This window comes from Amblyomma maculatum, chromosome 1 (genome assembly GCF_055883805.1).
Source record: "Amblyomma maculatum isolate TAMU_Amacu chromosome 1, ASM5588380v1, whole genome shotgun sequence".
Taxonomy (NCBI): domain Eukaryota; kingdom Metazoa; phylum Arthropoda; class Arachnida; order Ixodida; family Ixodidae; genus Amblyomma; species Amblyomma maculatum.
The window spans coordinates 26,708,539-26,729,957 of record NC_139344.1 but is presented as its reverse complement, the minus strand read 5'-3'; the positions used below and the strand labels follow the sequence as shown (position 1 = coordinate 26,729,957).

The 21,419-nt window shown below is 45.9% G+C and overlaps 2 pseudogenes across 1 annotated transcript; one reads left to right on the top strand and one right to left on the bottom strand.

The window, feature by feature from the left end:
- Positions 1–715: 715 nt before the first annotated feature.
- LOC146201984 (uncharacterized) lies at positions 716–4,826 on the top strand (annotated as a pseudogene).
- LOC146201983 (uncharacterized) lies at positions 2,826–19,891 on the bottom strand (annotated as a pseudogene). Its single transcript, XR_014706349.1, has 8 exons — positions 19,843–19,891; positions 10,745–10,940; positions 10,066–10,225; positions 9,734–9,897; positions 9,026–9,234; positions 8,111–8,469; positions 7,641–7,743; positions 2,826–3,148 (listed from the first exon to the last, which is right to left on the bottom strand). The product of XR_014706349.1 is annotated as an uncharacterized LOC146201983 (transcript).
- Positions 19,892–21,419: the final 1,528 nt, after the last annotated feature.

The following is a 21,419-nucleotide window of genomic DNA, read 5'->3' as shown; positions in this document are numbered from 1 at the left end:
CTGCGCCAAGCACTTTCACTATAAAGAATTACCAGGTGTCCTAGCTAACTTGGACCAAGAGGTAAAAAATTCAATATTTGAGATATCCCAGGGGAACCAAGTGTTTACAGCTGCCAGCCATCTTGCGCACCACAGGCAATTTTTTGTTTCGGAAATGTCATTATAGTTAATTGGGTTAATTTTTTTAATTTATTTGATATTGACTTTAGACAATGTGATTTGCAAAGTTGGAGAGCACCTTTCCAAACCTTCATTCCATTTATTTGCGACACAAAAAGTTGCCTTTATATCTTTTTTTCCGAGCTCCAAAGAAAGCCCGCGAAATACAAAAACTATCACGTGACAAGCGCATTCGCGCGTATCGAGTCGATCGAGTCAATCGAGGCGCCCACGCAAGCCGCGATTAGGGTGCCTCGATGCGCACCCGGGCGCGCATCGAGGCACTCTAGCCTCCCCAGCCGCGATTATGCTGCTCTCAACCGTGAATTGAGTGAAACACATTCACCTGCGGAGAAGCCAAGGCAGAGAAGCGCGCTCTCCCTCGAGACCGACCGTGACCTGCGGCCGTGCCCTGCTAGACTTCACGTCGGAGTCTGGCGCACTCAAGGAGGTAATATCGGTAATATATAACCTTCTTGAGCGCCCTCAACCTCACCTAATCCACCCTGTTCCCATCTAGGCCTCAGGTAATCCTCATGAATAAAGTTATGAATGAATGAGTATCTGTGGGTGTCTCGGTGGCCCAGTTAAGGCCCGTTCACACTTGCGACTAGCAGCGGTCGCGCGACCGTTTTGGTCGAAAAGCGACTGCCGTGGGCCGATCGGGCCATAGAGCTAACTCCACTAACTCTATGGATCGGGCACTGCTCGAATTTCCAGTCGCGCAACTACTAATCGCAAACCATTTCACCAATCAGCGAGGTCCCGGAAGTAGGTCATGCCTGCGCACATGCGATTGTCATCGCCGGCGGCAAATTGGAAATTGGCAGGAAGACGAGAAAATGGAGTACTCGGCCGAGCACCTTCTTAATGCAATTAAGGAATACCCGTACATTATCAACAAACGGCACCCGGAGTTCAAAGGCAGGGAGAAGAAAGATGTGGCCTGGGAGGAGATCGGACAGATATTCGGGCTATCCGGTAAGTACCATGAACTTTTGAGAAATGGGTTTTTCACTCAGGCGCAACATTCTGGAGAACGGAAAGAATTCAACTGCTCGTTAAGCTTTATATTGACACCATCTATTCGTCGTCGGCGTTCTCCTGGAAACACGAGAGCGCGGTATGCGCGCGGGCTCGCCTGAAAAAGCTGAAGTGTCTGGCAAGCGGCTGCTACCGACGTTCGCTGTCGTCGCCCAGCAGCTCTCCTACTCCCAACTGTGCCTGGCGTACTGAACCAGGTGAACCTGAGGCAGGTGGCGCTAATAGCGCTCAAAAAGAGTTTTTCCAGGGCTTTATCAATAAGATGTCATTATTAGCGGACGTCGGTAGCAGCCCAAAAGCGGAGCGCTTGCTAGACACCAAAACTTTTTCAGGCGAGCCCGCGCGCATGCCGCGTTCTCGTATTTGCAAGAGAACGACGATGACGAATGGACGGTGTCAATATTTGAGAGAACTTTTCATTTCATATTTCATTTATTTTCCTTTTTATTTCCTTTCCTCTATCCCTCCAATCACATTTTTTTTTATTACGTGAAAGTACTTCAAAAAATTTCTTTGCTACATCATTAACACCTCTTTTTGGGCGAGTTGGTACATATTTGGAAAACTTTGAAAGAGCGCAAACACACACGACCACTAAAGACAAGAGACGAGACACAAGTCTATTGTGTTTAACGCTTGTGTCTCGTCTCTTGTCTTTAGTGGTCGTGTGTGTTTGCGCTCTTTCAAACTTTGCTACATGTGTTAATTATTTGGACAACAGCAACAGCATGAATGCTCTTGCAGGCATCTACCCACACGAGCTCGTGTGAAACAATAAGCGATGCTCCTTTTGTATATATATAGCTCTTGAGGCTCGTGTTTGTGTAGAGAAGCCGGGATATATGCCTTGGCAATAAACCGATCCCTTTTTGTGGCGCCAGCATGTATTGCGCAACCGAGTTTTAAGCAAGCATGCGCACATATTAGTCTAATTAGTCTAATGTTTTAACAAAATTCTTGTTTTGAGAAAATCTCACAAATTTGCACAAAACATAGCTGTCAGGTAAAACAAGCTGAACACACAGCATTCTTTGCAGCAAGGTTATTTTGCCTCGTGCAAGCTTTCATGGACAAGCTTTTCTCCTCCTACAGGGACCCAAGTAGAAAAAAAATTTAAAACCTGAACGACATATACATGAGGAAAAAACAATTAATTCAGGAAAAACAGAAGAGTGGCGCTGGGGCTGCCGATATACCCACCATCAACTGGCCCCATTTTGAGGCCATGGTTGAGCTCATGGAGGACGCACCGCAGCCTGAACTGTGAGTTTAACATGTTAACATTGTGCAAGCTATGCCCTGACCATAATAATGGATACAGTTTCATGAATGTATGCGGGGAAAAAAAAAGTCTATTGTGTTTAACGAGTTCAACAATATAGACGTTTATTAAATGAACAGCATGAAGGCCCTGTAGGGATTCAATAACAGTGTAATAGTACCAGTATCATCTTGGGGAGGCTAGTTAGGTGCAATCAAACTGTGCATTCAGTGCTTTTAGTTCTATGCTTGCTGCATATTAGTACTGCTAATAACTGTGCCCTGCACAGTAAAAATGTTTCCGCTGAGATAGACCGTATTTTACTGCTTACCGGGGTCGAATAAGGAGATTTACACAAAAATTTGTGCAGTTAGACATCTTTATTTTCTCTTATCATTAATCTGCTTTATCCAGGGGCACCTTTATGCATGGGTACAATAAGCTTAAACATACATGCATACTTTTTTTTTTTTTTTTTTTCAGCATCCTCTGCAGTGCAGATGGTGACATGAGGTAAGAAACCATGCATCACTACAATAACCTGCTGCTTTACACAAGTGTGTACTTTACAAGTAGCAACACTCATTGATTAAAAAATGAATCTGTCCCATCCTGTTGAGAGAGACTAGTTTCTTTGGGCAGGTGCGTGTAATACATGTGCTTTTGTCTTGTTTTCAGTGTCACCTATAGAGTTGAAGAGGGCGGTGAAAAGTGAGTGAATATTTAAGGTACAACCTCATGCACCGAGTCAGACTAGGAGACTTGTGCACTGGCAGAGCACTTCACAAACTGCTATCGACCATCGAACACCCCCATACCACTATAATTGGTCCAGGCCCTATGGCCTCAGTGAAAAAATCAGGCAGCACCAACACCAAGAAACATGAACTCTGAACAGAATGCGGGAAAGAGGCAAGCCTGGGTTAAGGATCACTGAAATGAGACTGTGACAAAAATCCAGATGTCATTTACACAGAAGCTAAAAGCTACCCAGACAGATCTAAAACTGTGAGTATAGCGGCCACAAACAAATACAAGGCACCATACACGCTTGCTCAAGGAAAATGGCACAAAAGGCATGCAGCTATTGAATTTGCCAACCACTGAGTCTGTCTCTAGTTATAGAAGGAGGATATCACCACTATGAATACCATCACAATAAAATGCTGTCAATACACACAGGCAACACCATCCCCCCCACTCTACCTCGCCTCCCACCGCAGATAAAACAAAGCAGATATTGCAGCCTGGCACCAGCTTCATATGCACTCTTTTTACATATATACAAGTACCTGCTACGCCTCAAGGGCATATTGCAGGGGTACAATTGGAGGAATACATAAAGCTGTCTCGACAGCAACTATCTTCAAGGTGTTGCAGTACAAAAATTTACAACAAACACGGTAAATAGAGAGGGTATACTACAACATAAAGCACAATGCCGGCCGAAAGAGATGAACAAATAGAATGAAGAACCACTCAATCCGCACCCTAATAACCACAATGAGCAGCAATGAAGTGCAGTGAACATTGTAGTGAGTTTGACAAAAACAGTTTTCCAGAGGTTTGTTCTCTCAACACAGTTACTGTCACCATACATTTTTATGAGGTGCACTGCATGAGAAGAACAGAGGAAGAGTTAGGGTTCATGCAGTTTTCGTTGTGGCATTGCAGTTCCATGGCACTGCAGGTATTCAGTGAGGCTTCGTCGCACTCCAATGGCAGCAATGCAGGGGGAGAGGCCTGCAGACAACAGTAAGGAAAAGTTTAAATATTCTGGCATATTACTACTATTTCAAAGCTAGGTTCGTTTTTCATATAGGTTGCATGTAGCGTAAGTGTCCTTGTTGTAATGGACATGCAGATACATGCCAGAAGAGGCTGAAATGGCAGCACCACCGGTGGCAGCACCTGAAGCACCACCTGCAAAACAGTATATGTGTGGCTACCCAGTCAAATTAGCTGAGCAGATGGCAGAAGATGAATGCATTTATTTGATGCTGCAAACTGTGCAATTCATTACAGGGCACGGGTGCCACAAAAAAGAGAGGAAGAAATTCTAAGTGAGTATTTCCAATCTTTGTTTGTTGCATCACATTTTCGAACTACTGTAATGTCAAAATATAGAGTAAGGGTAAAAGCGAGTTGGTTTTACCACTTATATGCCTGTGCTTTGTCTGTGCAGACTTTCTTGCCTGGTCAGCTTTGTGCTAAATTTACCTTGAGTGTTTAACCAACCGCCTAACAGTGTGCACTAATGTGAAATGCCTGGTCTGCAGAAATGCAGGAGAGGGCAGAAGCCAGGAGGTGATTGTTGAGGCATGCATGGACCACCTTGCACAAATCGGAGAGCAACGGATGAAGAAAAAAAAAACAATTCTATTTCATTTTCTGCTTGCACCTTGAATCCCGATTGCGCAATTTGCTTGTGCACACAAGCTAAGACCTCATGCACCAGATTGAAACTACAGTATATGAGGCTGAAGTAGCAGCCCGAGACGCTTATTTTTGAATAAGCTGTTTAGTCCAGGGGCCATGTTACGTATCGCTCTCAATACAAAACCAGTCTAAAATCATGCACAATTCCCCACTTAGTTGGTCGGTCCTGTCTGCCAGTGTCACAAACGTGGCAGCATTTATATTTTTATAATATGGAAATTAACCATATGTAGTATTCTAGAAGAGTTTATTGAGATATTTCAGCGTATTCTGTGTGCCTCTGCCTTGTCGGTAATGTCAAGAGCACGCATACATGCGCGTTCTTCTCGTGGGGTAGGTCGTGAGTTAGACAAACCCCCTCGCAGTGCGCGAGCGGGGGCGTCCTCCCAGCTTGTTTTGCAATGTGACCCCTAGCAGGGCCGAAGTTGTTGGCGTACGTGCATCCTTTTTTGGTTGTTTTGGTTGTGACTTACGTTTTTTCATCAGCAACATGGCGGCCATGCAGTGTGGAAGTTGCGGGGCCTACGTGCCCCTTCCTGCGTGTGCACTTGTGCGTGTTTGTTTCTACGGACCCTGACTTGGGGAGGGAACTGTTGTGTGGGCGTGTCTTACGCATTGTCAACCGAAGGCTAGAAAAGAAGCCGACTCGGACCCAACGGCAGTGCGCCTCTTGCCTCCAAGCACTCCGGGCTCCCCGAACCGCCGCCGCATCGCACCACGAAGACTTCGCCCCAGGGCTCCGGAAGGACCATCGCCTTCGAGAGCTCCCCATCTGCGTCGTCTTTGTGAGTGGAGTGCCGCCGCGCTCGTCGGACAATATGCCCGTTTCCTAGTTTCTTCCGAACTTTTTCTACACTCGTCTTATCTTGTTTTAAACGTCTGTGTTCAATTTGCATGTATCATGATAGTGAGAATTTTGACTGATGTATTTGTAATTGCTAGTGTTTTTATGTACGCTACCTTAACTGTGTTGTTTTAAATGTCTGTAAATGCTTGCGTCGTATAATCCTGTGTATAATACTGAGAATATATAGTTGTTTTTCCATCATTGACTTCGTGGCTCTGTTCTCATTCACAACGCTGAACCTAACTGGCTAACGCTGGGTGTCAAAGTTCCAACTACCTTTGCCTCGGTTCGAGAAGGTGTCTCGCACCCCTTCCGGAGCCGTGACAGCCAGTCAGGATGACCAAAAGAAGCAGGGAATTGCAACCATTTTAGACTGGTTTTGCATTGAAAGCAGTGCCTAAGCTGGTCCCATATTGTGTTTTCTACTGTTTGTAGCATATGATAAGAATATCCAAGAGCTATTCCTATTCAATTTTTATATTCTAGGAGATCATTTGATACTTTGAAGTAGGCAATATGAAGGAGCACTGAACAAGGGTAAATGGGGTACGCCTCAGTTCGCAGGTCGAGCCAACGTTTCGACAATTGGACTTGTCTTCGTCTGGGCCCAGACGAAGACAAGTCCACTTGTCGAAATATTGGCTCGATCTGTGAACTGAGGCGTACCCTACCTACCCTTGTTCAATGCTCCTTCATATCGTGTAAACCATCTTCTTCCTCTCGTTCTACCTGAAATATGCAAGTGATAGAGAGTACAAATAGCTTTTTCCTTATACAAACTGTGTGCAATCTACGACTGATCATCAGTACCTGTGTTACTACCTCCTTATTAACAGAGTATCTCATTGCATTTATAATTACTTATGATTGCTATGAAGTGCAAATTATCTTCAGTCGTCATAACTTGTGTTACTAATTTCATCAATAATAGGCTATCCACTGCATTTAAAACATGGTATTTTATACTGCATGTCCTGTTCATGTTTAAGGCATCTTTTTTTTTCTGGTAGACATTGTTCCTATTCCATTTTTATATTTGAAGAGATTATGTGATACTTTGAAATATGCAAGTGATATTAGTGTACAAATGGCTTATTACTTATGCAAATTTTGTGCAATCTATGACATCGTCAGTACCTGTGCTACTAACTCTTTATTAACTTAATATCTCATTGCATTTCTGATTGCTTATGACTGCTATAGAGTGTAAATTTTCTTCTCTTGTCACAACTTGCTTTATTACTGCATCAATAATAGGTTATCCATTGCATTTAACCTGGTATTTCATACTGCATACCCTGTTCACGTTAGGGCATCAAATTGTTCTGGTAGACATTGTCCTATTTCATTTTTATACTTGATGACATTGTGCAATACTTTCAAATATGCAAATAGCAAACAAATATAGGGAAAATAGGTGGCTCATTATGAGACATGAAGGAAGCCAACAGCCACTTGACACCAAGGAAACCATAGGGGATATTTATTTTTGACAAGTGAAATAATAAAGGAATTGCACAGGTCATTGTTTTTAAAATAAGAGAAAAAACTACATGCTGTTCATGGGATCTAAACCCACAACTTCCGAATCTCACGTCCAGTTCTCTACCACTGACTTATGGCAACGCTGTTCATTTTTTTACTTTCTTAGGTATTTCGGTTGCATGTCGCCTATCCTTGAGGGAATTCTACTTATACAAACTTCTGTGCAATCCCTGACCTGTCATCATTTATGTTACTACAGTAGCCTGTTAGTACTTATAGATGCTTTCACTGCACTTGTGTAAGTATTGTTGAAAAGACTTCATGATTTACGTTGCTGAACATGCAAGAGAACATATCTGGTAAGTTCTCTTTGTATAAAATAAACTTCACCAGTGTTGAGCCCACCTTTTTCTACTCTCGATTGCCAGTGATCATTGCATGCTGCCATGGCACCTCACCAGCTGTGACGAAGTAGTGCGTGAGATGGTCACGCACTTTCTTTGCATACCTGCAAAGCAATTGCACTGTCAAGTTTTATTCCATTACCAACATAAGTCACCTGACTGCATGTCACATAAAGCCAAAGTATTAATATTCTGGGACTGTACACGATTGCAGAGAACTATACACCATTACACCGTTACAGAGATTTCTGAAACTGGGTTCTCCTCAACCTCTCAGTGTACTGTGTTCTTACTCCTTTCCTTTTCCATTTTTTGAAATACATTAGGGCCAATTAGAGTTTTAGTAGATCTATAATTGTGATTATCCACACCATTTACTTCATGTAGCACACAGGCAAGTATGTTCCTGTTTTGGTGGTGTATCCACTGCACAGATCAGTACAAATAGTTGAGGAAATACAAACCACATACCGCGTGGCATTAGAGCCTGAGTCGCTGTGCAGCGAACACGGAGCTGGTGGCATCATCTCTCCAGCTCCCAGGCACGAGACGCCCTTCCCAGTCTTCAGCGTCGGCAGAGCCTGGCGGACAGTAAATGGAGGAGGATTCTGCGGACTCTTTAAGCAGGTAGCTGTGCAGCACAATGCAAGCACCAACGTACCTGTTGATGTTAATAGTCTGAGCCTTAAAGGGTCGGCGCAGAATCCTCCACTGCCGTGCCAGGATGCCAAATGCGTTTTCTATGATGCGGCATGTCCGGCACAGCCGATAATTAATCACACGCCGCTCACAGCCAGATGAGCCAGACTGGGATGCAGTTTCGTGCAAGGCTGAAGACAAGAACATGACATATAAATCAGAAAAACATTGTGCAATTCTTATTTGCATGCAGTCCACTATAAAACCTAGCATCCTACTAAATCTCTCAGAAAGCATGGCCCTGAGCCTCTGGTGAAGCTAGAAAGTTTAAAGCAGAGTACTGTCTCAGGCTCATATTGCTCAACGTATAAAAATTAAAACTACAAGTGCGTTGGTACTCGTGCTACTACATGCATGTGAAAGGCATTTCTGTAATGCAATTTCTATCCGCTTTATAATAGCATGTTCATTTGCCGATATCACTAAACCAAAAACCGTCTAAGTAGGTGAAGAAAAGATGGTGCAAAGATAGATTTGCGGCATTGCACAATAGCTTTTATGCTTTACACTGGCACATGTTCTGCTTTCTTGTAGTCGTAACATATGACAAACATTCACACCAGAGAGGCAATGCCTGGAGAAAACAAATTAGTATTAGGATTATGGTACATGCAGGAAACAATTATAGAAAAAGTGCTGTATCACTGGCAGGAACAAAGAGTGAAGTCAAATATCGAAGTCCTCTACCTCGTCTTGGATATGGCCTCATCATAAATTCTTTCAGTGGGAATGCCTCGTCCCCAACAAAGAAGTATGGCAGTGGGCCCTCGGTGCCAATAGGTGTTGCAGCTGGGAAGCCCCACTCGCCCCGAGAAACTTTGCTCTTTAATGTAGACGCGGAAAAAATTCCTCCGTCTGATTCACTTCCACTGTGTCCCATTTTGACATACAGGAACCTGCACAAAAAAATATATATAGTTTCAAATTTAGCACACATAGAGTAGCAGTGGATGTGTTTGTGATTACTGTGGATTTAGTTTCAACCGGTAAGTGGACTTTACAATAATATTATGTTGTTGCGCTTGTGTAGTGTTCTTTAATTTTGAGCATGCAGTGAAGTTTAAAAGCTTGCATGAACTGTTGCCCTTTGCACAGTATCAAGATCGACCAAGTGCCTCATATTCACACTATTTGATGGTTTGCAACCATGAAAGCCTGTGGTGGTTCTTCAGGTTATTAAACCAGTGTTAATTAGCTGATGCTGCCAAAATTGTCATAGAATACAAAAGAAAGCATAGCAGGTGGCAGCAGAAAGTCAGATGGGTGGACGAGGTTAAGAACTTTACAGGGGTCAAGTGGATACAGCTAACACACGACTGAGCTAATTGGAGGAATATGGGAAAGGCCTTCGCCCTGCAGTGGGTATAGTCTGGCTGATGATGATGACAGTTTTACCTATAATGGGCATCACAGACAGCAAGAAGGGGTTTGCTGAAGAAGCCTTTGTAATTATAATCTGCGCTGCCAGAGTTCGGCGGGCACTCGATGGAGACGTGCTTTCCATCGATGGCACCGACACAATGTGGCATTTGCCACCTTTCTTCGGAGTCTGCTGCAATCTGCAGAATAAGTTTCAATGGCGTACTTCTATAAATCAAACTGAATTACATTGGTCACTACTAACACATTATTCCTGTGAAGCATTGCGGAAAAGCCATGTGCACTAACAATCTGTGCCATTAGAGCAGAGCAACAAGAAATTTGGCTAAAAGATAAAGTTTACCTACCTTTAGCCATCCGTCTGCTATTTGTGGATGGGTGACATAGAGCGGTTTAAGAATATCCCAAAGTGCTTGGCAGACTGTTGCCACCAGGCAGCTCGCTGTCGATCTTCCGATTAGGAAATTATACGACAATTCCCTCAGGCTCTGACCTGTGGCCAGGAACCTGCAAAAGGAATAAAAAAAAAAAAAAGAGCTGAAAATCATCTATATATAATAACTGTGATGTTCACTTGTACACAAAAGATATGATCCTCGTATATAGCCTCACCGCAAGAATTACATTAGATTGTCCATACAGAAAAGCATGTTCATTCGTTGCTATATGCAGCATGAGCTGTTGAAATAAAATTCAGCCAGCATTCAGTTATGAGATGGTCATAACTAAAGTACCAGCTGTTATTACAGAATGTAATAGTAAATATTTGACTGATGTGAAAATTTTCCATTTTTAGGGTCATTGCCAAGTGGTCTGGTGCTGATATCGCACTCCTGAACCTGGTATCCTGCACAGTGATTGCGCTTCGTACCAGGTTCAGGAGTGTGTGAAAGATCCGCGGTGGCATACGGAAGAATCTTCGAAGTGCAAAAAAAAAAAAATAAATAAAAATAAAAAAAAATAAAAAAAAAAGGGAGAGAGGTTTCACTTAATAAATTAGAACTTGAGCTTGAAATGAAAACTTACTCTCTGAAATACTCCTCGTCATGAGCCCTTAGCTCCGGTAGAAGGCGGCTTGCGTGCCCGGCCACCTCTCGCGATCGTATACGGACCCACCACCGACGCCGCCGTCGTTGTTTCTGCGCCGAGCGCGCTGCAACTGCTCGCGCGGCCGTAGTGCACGTCAAAACGGCGACGACGTCCTCCTCCTCCCCACTTGAATCTTCAAACAGGATGTTTTACGGGCAAAATTAAAAGTATGTGGGACGAGTGCAAGGATGGCGCAAGCGTTTCACGTCGAAGCAGATGGAAAAAGCGCGCGAACGGCGTCATTCCCGCTGGTTCTTGTTCGGAACTGGGCTGGGATTTAAAAAATTCCTATTCAAAATCTACTGCTCCATTCGAGCCGAAATAACGTTCACAAAGTAGCAAAATATCGTCTACGTTATCTGATAAGTGATTCAACATCGGTACCTGCCTAGATTTTCCGAAATCGAGAAAAAACTGCTCTCGACGGCGTGCAAATTTTCGCACAAGAGAGTCGAAAAGCTATTTTGACATGATGCGTCATCTGTCGGGCAGCGAGGCAAGGGCACCAACGGCCGGGATGGAGCTTGTATCCCTGCTCGACAGATGACGCATCATGTCAAAATAGCTTTTCGACTCTCTTTGCGAAAATTTTGCACGCCGTCGAGAGCAGTTTTTTCTCGATTTCGGAAAATCTAGGCAAGTACCGATGTTGAATCACTTATCAGATAACGTAGACGATAATTTGGTACTTTGTGAACGTTATTTCAGCTCGAATGGAGCAGTAGATTTTGCATAAGAATTTTTTAAATCCCAGCCCCCAAATATTCAAGTCCCTGTAGAACAACGAGAAGGCGACAGTCGCAAGTGTAAACATCGGTAGTGGCGAGCTCCTCTCCTCTGGTTGCGCGACTATTCACTATGGAGGTTATGGCAGTGCCCGATCGGCCCGCGGCAGTCGCTTTTCGACTGATGCGACCATTTGCGACTTTCGCTTTTCGACCAAAACGGTCGCGCGACCGCTGCTAGTCGCAACGGGCCAGGCTGATTTTGGATTGTCTATTCACACTTGCGACTAGATGAGGACGCGCGACTACCAGTCGCGCGACCAGAGGAGAGGAGCTCGCCACTACCGATGTTCACACTTGCGACAGTCGCCTTCTCGTTCTGTTCTCGTTCTGAACGAGTTGGGAGTAGGAGAGCTGCTGGGCGATGACAGCGAACGTCGGTAGCAGCCGCTTGCCAGACACTTCAGCTTTTTCAGGCGAGCCGGTGCACATGCCGCGCTCTCGTGTTTCCAGGAGAACGCCGACGACGAATAGACGGTGTCAATATAAAATGTTGCACCTGCGTGAAAAACCCATTTCTCAAAAGTTCATGGTACTTACCGGATAGTCTGAATATCTTTCCAATCTCCGCCCAAGCCATATATACCTTCTCCCTGCCTTTGAATTCTGGGTGCCGTTTGTTGAAAAGGTAGGGGTATTCTTTAATTGCATTCCCGTTCACACTTGCGACTAGCAGCGGTCGCGCGACCGTTTTGGTCGAAAAGCGACAGTCGCAAATGGTCGCATCGGTCGAAAAGCGACTGCCGCGGGCCGAATTTTCAGTCGCGCGACTACTAGTCGCAAACCATTTCATCAATCAGCGAGGTCCCGGAGTACTCGATCGAGCACCTTCTCAATGCAATTAAAGAATACCCTTACCTTTTTAACAAACGGCACCCGGAATTCAAAGGCAGGGAGCAGGATATGGCCTGGGAGGAGTTTGAGAAATGGGTTTTTCACGCAGGCGCAACATTTTACATTGACACGTCGGCGTTCTCCTGGAAACACGAGAGCGCGGCATCCGCACGGGCTCGCCTAAAAAAGCTGAAGTGTCTGGCAAGCGGCTGTATACCGACGTTCGCTGTCATCGCCCAGCAGCTCTCCTACTCCCAACTCGTTCGGAACCGGAACAGAACGAGGAGGCGACAGTCGCAAGTGTGAACATCGGTAGTGGCGAGCTCCTCTCCTCTGTCGCGCGACTACCAGTCGCGCGCCTCATCTAGTCGCAAGTGTGAATAGACCTTTATTGTCAGCAATGAGCGATTTGTGGGCGCTATAGATGGCCTCAAGACCGTTGCTCTCGGCGACAAATTTGAGCCCACTCAGTAGCCCGAACTTGCGTTAACGGGTCTGAGCTGGCCAGTATAGCCTCCCACCGCTCAAAAGAAGGGACAGTAGGTCCGCTGGTAGCGGCGCTTTTTTGCAGCTCCATAATATGTGATTATATCCTGCTATTTCGCCGCAGTGTTTACAATTTGGATTGTATTGTGCTGGATACGTGTGCGCTAGTTTCTTGTCTGGTGGAGGATATATCCGCCTATCTAGTTTAAAGTGATTAGTGTAGTCATGAAATGAGATTAGTGCATCTCTCGAGAAATCGGGGGAATCAACCTGGCTCACTGCTCGGCTGACATAACCTCGAGCTATACTGTGAGCGTGACAGAGGAAGAAGAAGCGCCTGAGCTGATACGTGTCCGCTTAGAGCTCTGTGTTTTTATCTTGTTTCGCCTATTAACTGTCGTTTTGTGTGGGTAGGACAGTGCCCTCCGTAAGAACGAATGACGAAGACGCCCCTGTGGAGCGATTTCCGACTCGTTGGGCCCTTTCTCAAGTAAGAAAGTCCAACCGGATCCCTCAGGCGCAGGCTAGGCTTAGCTCGGCGTTGCCGAGCGAGGCTGGGCTACGCGCCTGCATGGATTCTGCTCCGCCGACGACAGGTGTGCGGATTTCCGCTGTGTTACAACCTGGCGCAACATCCACGTCCACGCAATCATCAACGCTTACATGCCCCCAGTCTGCTTCGTCTTCGGATGGAACGACTTCGGCTTGTCCCATGGATTGCACCGCCGCCTCGGTGCCTGTAACCCTCCCTCAAGGAACTGTGCCCGTCGCACCGATTCAGTCTTCCCTTCCAAGGCCAACTACAGCGTGTCAGCCCCTGACACCACCACAGATGCCGCCAGTGAGTCGAGCCTCGCTTCCACTTGCTGCTAACTCGTTCCGCGTCACCATCAAGCCTACATTGCGCTTTGATATAACGACTATCCCTCCCCGGTGTGTCCAAGCCACAATTGACCAAGTTCTAGGTTCTACTAACTACTGTGGATTTGTCGTCCATCGCCCATCGAACACCATTACGGTGAACTTGCCATCCTTGGTGGACGCCCAGAAAATGTGTGCAGTTACTCAAATTCCCCTGGATGCGAATGAGCATGTCCCAGTGCAAATATATTTTGCCTCTGGCCCTGACACCCTCCGCTGCGTCGTTTACCATGTTGACAGCAGAAGTCCTTCTGAGGAGGTGCGAGCAAACATTCGCTGTTCAACTCACTCAGTGTTGCAAGCACGGCCTCTGGGGCGCAGGGGTTCATACCTACTCACTCTACAAGGCCCGCTGACTTTGCCTGAGTACCTAACCTATTATGGTGCGATTATCAAACCACAGCCCTTCCGACCTCGTCGTATATTTTGTTATCACTGCCATAAAGAAGGGCACATGCAAAATACCTGCCCTAATCCGGCAGCTGTGGCCGACATGAATGAACCAATAGCGCTTTGTGCCCTATGCAAATCGGCGGACCATGACATGCGCTCCCCCGCTTGTCCAAAGAAGAAGAGAACGAGGCCGTCGCGCAAGCCGCCTGGAAAAGAAGATATTCCTACAAGTAATCGCTTCGCTGCTCTTACATGTGAAGAAACCGACTTCCCTGCACTTCCTTTACTTGACCCACCTGCTCATCATACGTCTTCTCAGCATGGTTCATACGCACAAGCGACCCACCCTCGTGGATCAAATGGTACACCAAAACGGCCAGTGCACCAATCACATGTGGATGCCGCAGATGAAGACGCTGTTTTAGACAATGCCATTGCAGAGGCTCGCCAACGTCTAGACGAACTCACCCAGATCCGAGAACAGCGTCGCTCTCACCCCTCTCGAAGAACTATAATACCTCGTGATAAGATTTCAAATGATTCACCTCGAATAAGCAACAATCCACAATCACGTGCAGACAACACGTTAACCCTGAATACCCCGACAGTGGATAAAATATTAGCCCTTATGGAGCAGGTGACCTCCCTCATCGTAGAAGCTCTTCGGCCTCGCAATGGATAATGCACTGTCTCTGGTGGTGCAGTGGAATTGTCGAGGCTTTGCGAATAAGGCCTCTGAAGTGAACATCCGTCTTCGCGACAAAAAGCTAAAGGCGTGGGCCTTCTTACTTCAAGAGCATAACTCACTTCCTCGCCTTTCAGGATTCTGCGCTTACCATTCACCTTCCATTCCTGATCGCCGTTGCATCACCTCTTCCCACAGCCCAGGTAAATCTGCAATTTATATTCACACTTCAGTTCCCCACACACCGATCGACCTTTCACGCTGGTGTAACACACGCCAAGAGGTGGTAGCACTCCTAGTTAAGCCTGTACGCACGCCACTTATACTAGTTTCCTTTTATGGCCGTCCTGGTTCCGCATCTCCTAATCTTGGATGGGTTCGTTTTCTGCGTTCTACCTACTCGGGTATCTCTATTCTAGTCGGTGGAGACTTCAATGGCGCACACACCTCGTGGGGTTACCCATCGGATTCTCCCAGGGGTGCACACATCCAGGGAAGCTTTTCAGATAATTCTTTTCACCTTTTAAACCACCCGCATACATCTACCCGTCCACGAGGTGGGCCTTATTCACCTGATTTGACTTGGTGGTTAGGCCCTGGTAGCCCTCGTTGGGCTGTTGAACCAGATACCTGGGGTAGTGATCACAGTCCTATCTTTATCTCTCTCACTCCTTCGCGGATACGTAAAATACGCCGTAGCGTACGAATAACATCTTGGGACTCTGTACGCGCAGACAATCGCTTATCTGATTTCACCCCATCATCAGCATTGTCTACTCTCTCTGCTGTTCTTGCGTCCCACACGATTACCACCACTGTAAATGAAGACGAGCCAAACCCGGACATCCACCTCCTGAATCTTTGGGCTCTGCGTCGCCAGGCAGATCATTATGCTGCTCGTAACCCCGATGACCCATCGGCTATCCCCGCTCTTCACCGGGCTACCGCGCGTGCGAGGCGGTATGAAAAGCGTCTAGCAAGGCAACGTTGGGCTTCATGGTGTGAGCGCCTGTCCTCCAAGCAGAGTAATCGACAACTTTGGAGAGTGTTTCACGCCATGGAGCGCTCTTCTCAAGTTTCTGATTACACAGAGAGCATTCGCCTTGCTATGAATGTAGATGAGGACACATTTGCAAAACAGGCGGCCAGACGGTTTTTTCCCCACTATGATTCCACCTCAACTTCTCCACCTTGCTTACCGGTTACCGAACCCCCCGATGAGATTACTTCTGACCTAACCATGGCAGAGCTGCTGGCCTCCATTGAACGCCTCAAATCTAACTCTGCTCCCGGCCACGACGGCATACCTAACTCCTTATTCCGCAACTTGGAAGGGACTGCTTTGCAGGCTCTGCTTGATGCATTCAATGACGTGTGGCATTCTGGTGTCATGCCGGACGAGTGGAAGCATTCTATTGTTGTTCCAATACCGAAGTCAGGTCATCCTCCAGTTTCTCTCTCGGCCCTTCGTCCAATTTCCCTGACGCCAACAATCTGCAAGCTTTACGAAAACATTCTCGCCACTCGCTTATCGTGGTGGTTGGAATCCCATGATTGTTATCCAGAATCCCAAATTGGCTTCCGCCCGCAAATAGGAACGGAGGACGGTCTTGCTACGTTGGCTGCTGACGTGCTTCACCACTCTCCGCACAGTCATCTTGTTAGAACTGTGATCGCTACAGATATAACAAAGGCATATGATAACATCCTTCACTCAGCCATTCTTGCCTCCCTACAAAGTCTTGGTCTTCCTCACAGGTTTCTCCTCGCCATTCACGCCTTTCTAACAAATAGAACATTCAGTGTGCGTGTCCATGGAAAGCCCTTTGGTCACTTCCCCTCAAACAGAGGAGTGCCCCAGGGCTCCGTTCTCGCCCCTACTTTATTTAATGTGGCCTTCATTCCACTTATTCGAGCCCTAGAGGCCATCCCTTCTATACGGGTGCTTGCGTATGCCGATGATATAACCTTATGGTGCTGTCACCCAGATACGTCTGTCCATCAGGCGGCCCTCCAGCATGCGCTGGATATATTGACATTTCGCCTCCCTCCTTTGGGCCTAACTCTTTCGCATACAAAATCCTGTTTCATTCGAATTGGAAATAAAGCTGGCTTACGGAAAGCTCCCAATATAAATTTTATGATAGATAATACCCCAATTCCTCAGGTACAAACCGTTCGCATTCTTGGTCTTCTTCTACATTCCTCTGGGACTGGCACACCGTGGCTGACAGCCATCCGTAAGACCGCTCACGCTACTTTAGGTCTCATTCGTCGCATAGCTATGCGCTCTGGCGGCGCGCGTGCTCACACGGCCCGCCAGCTTGTTCGCTCTGTACTCCAGCCACGTATAATATACCAGGCACAGTTTCAACGTCTCACCCGCAGACAGTGGGACTCCCTTGAGGCCATCAATCGTGAGGCTATGCGTGCAATAACGTACCTCCCCCGCCTAACACCCATACCAGTACTTCAGGAGTATGCCCAGCTAAATACGCTCACTGAACTCGTTGATCAGCGGACGGCAAACAGAGCTCGCAAACAGTCTTTACAATTACATCATTTAAAGACACTACCTCCATGGTCGTACTGCCAGCTCACGGACAATCGCCCCACTGCTTCCCCGTCGGTATCATCCGCACATCTGCCTGAAGGGTGCATATTATATACCGATGCATCACATACTGCAGAGCGAGGAGTTACTGCCGTGTATAGTCCCTCTCATCCGCATCTCAACACTCACGTGACATATACCGCGGATACGTGCACCCCTCTGGCACTGGAACTCCAAGCAATTTACAATGCTATACATTCCCTCCCACCAGTTCCTACATTCAATGCAGTTCATCTTTACACAGACTCTCTCACTGCCCTTAAACAGCTTAAGGCCGTTCGACGCACATTCCAAATAACAGTCTATACATTTGCTATGTTCAAAGTACCCATGTCCTATTCGCATACACTGGATTCGCGGCCATGCTCGCGATCCCCATAACATACAAGCAGATGCTATGACGCATATAAACACATCAGCCGATCCACCACCTTCCCCTCTTCCCCCAGATCCGTTCCTGTCCCACGTTTCCGATTCGCAAGTTCTGCGCCACCGAACACGCGCTCTCATTCCTCCGTGTTCGCACCCTCTCCCCCGTAGTCTTACTCGGCAGGAGGAGGTGACAGTGCGCCGGATCCGGGCAGGGGCGGCTCTGACCCCATCTGTTCGACATCGATGGCGGGAAAAAGACCTACCAGTGACTGACAGGTGCCCTCACTGTGACACTCCACCTGACGTCTGCGATGTGCGCCACTTGTTGTGGACGTGTCCATCAACAACGCACATCAGGCAACGGATAATCATGAAGGTGGGCCTGCGGTGGAATCGCGATAGTGATTATGACAAATGGACAATGGACAATCGCTATACTGCCAACCTTCTCGAATTCATAAGCACAACTGGACTGCACTCCTTCTTTTAACTTTCTATCTCCTGCATCCCATTCCCCCTTTCTCAACTTATGCCTTGTGGCAAACTCTTCGAAAAAAAAAAAAAAAACTCGTTTCCTTTGTTCCCCGAGTGTGCCAAGTGTGCCGGCACCCATATTAATTTCACCTCTTTTTGGTTCCAGTCTTTATATCTTAAAATTCGCTCTGTCTCTTTAGAGATCATGCCCCTCGCAAAATTGTTTATAGCAGATTTGGAGTCGCTAATTATGATAACCGCTTTGGTGCTGATCATCGCCATGGCCGCCTCCTCCGCTGTCCCCGAGTAGTTTGTTTTTATTGAACCTGCCATTAATGTTTTACCCGAGTCGTTCACGCCCACGATAGCAAAAGAGTTTCCTCCTTTGTATTCCGCCGCGTCTACATAAACAGCTAGTGTATTTAGAGCCTTCTAACTTGGCCTCAAAGCCTCAAGGGCCTTTGCTCTTGCTTTTCTCCTGCCTTCATGAAAAGCAGGGTGCATGTTTTTTGGTAGCGGTTTAATAGTAAGTGCGTTCCTGACTTCAGTCGGCAGTTTTACTTGTGCATTTCTTTCCGGGATTCTATCTTGTAGTCCTAATTTACCCAGGATTTTCCATCCCGTGGATGTGGTGGCGAGCCTCTTTAGCTGTGTTATTATATGTGCCTCGCATAGTTCCATGGTGTTATTGTAGACTCCCAGTTTAAGAAGTCTTTCCGTAGGGGTGCAGTGGGGTAGCCCCAGTGCTGCTTTATATGCCTGCCTTATGGTCGTTTCAATTTTGTTCTTTTCTGCCACCCCTAGCTTGAGGTAGGGGATGGTGTACACTAATCTGCTTATCACAAAAGCCTGAACAATTCGGCACAAATCTTTCTCTTTGACCCCGCGTCTTTTGTTGGCTATTCGCCTTATCAACCTGGTTGTCATGTTAATTGCTAAGTCGATTTATTATTTCTGTGTTCTTTCCATTTTCTTGTATTATCAGTCCTAAGACCCTGATTTTGTCCACTCTGGTTATCGGTGTGCCATTTAATTCCACCAAAATGTCTTCAGCGTTGATATTGCGTTTTTTTGTTCCTCGGATTACCAGAAGTTCCGATTTGCTTGGTGAGCATTTCAGCCCTGCCCATTCCGCATATTCTTCAACAATGTCGATTGCTTGAAGATTTTCTTCTATTTCCCCATCGTTGCCTGTGCATGTCCATAACGTGACATCATCAGCATATAGCGTATGTTTCACCCCTTTAACAGTTTTCAGTAATGGTGGGAGGTTCTTTAAAGCTAGGTTGAAAAAGAAAGGGGAAATAACTGAGCCCTGAGGGGTGCCCTTGTCTCCTAGCTTAATTGTTTCAGACCTGATGTCTCCAAGGCTTATTTCAGGCTGATAAGTTGGTGATGGCTGTAGCCGGCCGCTCAGCCAGCTCGCCGCGCTCGCTGCAAATTGTACGGTCATATGCGCCGGCTGGCTCACGCAGGCAAAGGAACCACCGCAGACATATCGACCTGTCGCTACAAGCCATGGTCGCAGCTGACAGGGTTGCCAGGTCCAAAAAACGAAAAGTCGCCACAAAAATGGGAAAAGTAGCCAGAAAGTAGCCAACCAGAGGAAGAGCAATAAAAAGTAGCCAAAAAGGAGCCATCATGAGGCCATGCATGGGGCAGTAAATAGAGCGCTCACTGCAAAAAGACAACCAAAAACATTCGTTTAATCGTCATTTTATTCCAACGCTCGTGAAGAAACAAATGCCACTTGCGTCTTATAGAAACTAAATCACGTAGAAAAGATTTCTGAAAAAAAAAAAAAAAAACTGGCTGCGTAAGACTGCGATATTATATAAACAGACATAAAACTAAACTGACCAGATAAACACACATGTTATCAGAAACTTGTCTGTGATGATTAGAAACAATATAAATGCATAAAATTATGTCCACGAAAATGTAAGTATAAAATGTTAGTGGAGTTGGATGTCTCAAACAATGTCTACAAAAGGAGAACACGATGAAAGGAAACTGCAACCACTCAGGTGCGATGTTCAGGCCTGCCGTAAATAGTTGAGTTGACCTTCTCAATCATCGTTTGGGTTTATCAAGGATATGGCCAATGTGCAGGGGGTGTTCACATGATCACACACACTTCTTTTTGATCATGACTACTAGGCGTTGGACGGGAACCTTCGGTTTCTCAAGAATATTACATTATCGAGAGGCGTTTACCTTGCCTAGAGATATAGAAATCATTCTTTCATAGGTATACCGAGTATATTCGTAAGCTTCCTTGACACTAGTGCCTAATAATATTCGGCGAATTGCGGTCAATGAATGGTTGCCCGCGCTCCTTGATCGCATTGAAAGTGCGCAACTGTTTTATTTTGCGAACAAAGTATAAGTGCAAAAGCCACTTTCACACTGATGAGACAAACCTATGGACGGAAGATGCACTCATGACTAATTTATTGTCAGCGGGTGCACGCTAAATAAGACGTACTGCAAGCAAATATGCACGGGCAAAGAAAAACATTTCGAAGCAGTTCGTGGAAAGCCTAGTTAGTATGTTAGCTCTGTTGTGATTTTTATCTAAGTTTGGCTAGCTAGCATAAACCTTTTACATTTGCCCTTAGTTTGCCATCTATAATGCAAAGTTTGGCTTTAAGTGCAGTTAAATAATTAGCACTAATTAATTTGGTTCGATAACTACCACAACTCATTTGCACTCAACCTAAGCTTTCGAAAGGTATATGACGATGCATATAGCTCACTAACGCTAACTAATATGGATTGCTAACTAATTCAGAGCATTTGGATGACATCCTAAGCTTTTCAACGGTATATGACTTGATCGTCTAGCTTAAAGTTTGGTTTTATACAAAATTAAATGATTAACGCAGATTAATGAGGATCACTAGCACAGTGCCATTACACTTGGCCTAAGCTTTCCAGCGGTATATGACTCGATGCTGCAGCGGAAATTTGGGTTTCAAGTGCGATTTACTAAATATCATTTAATTTCGCCCGTAGTTGGTCAAAATAAGTGTATAATTAACCAAT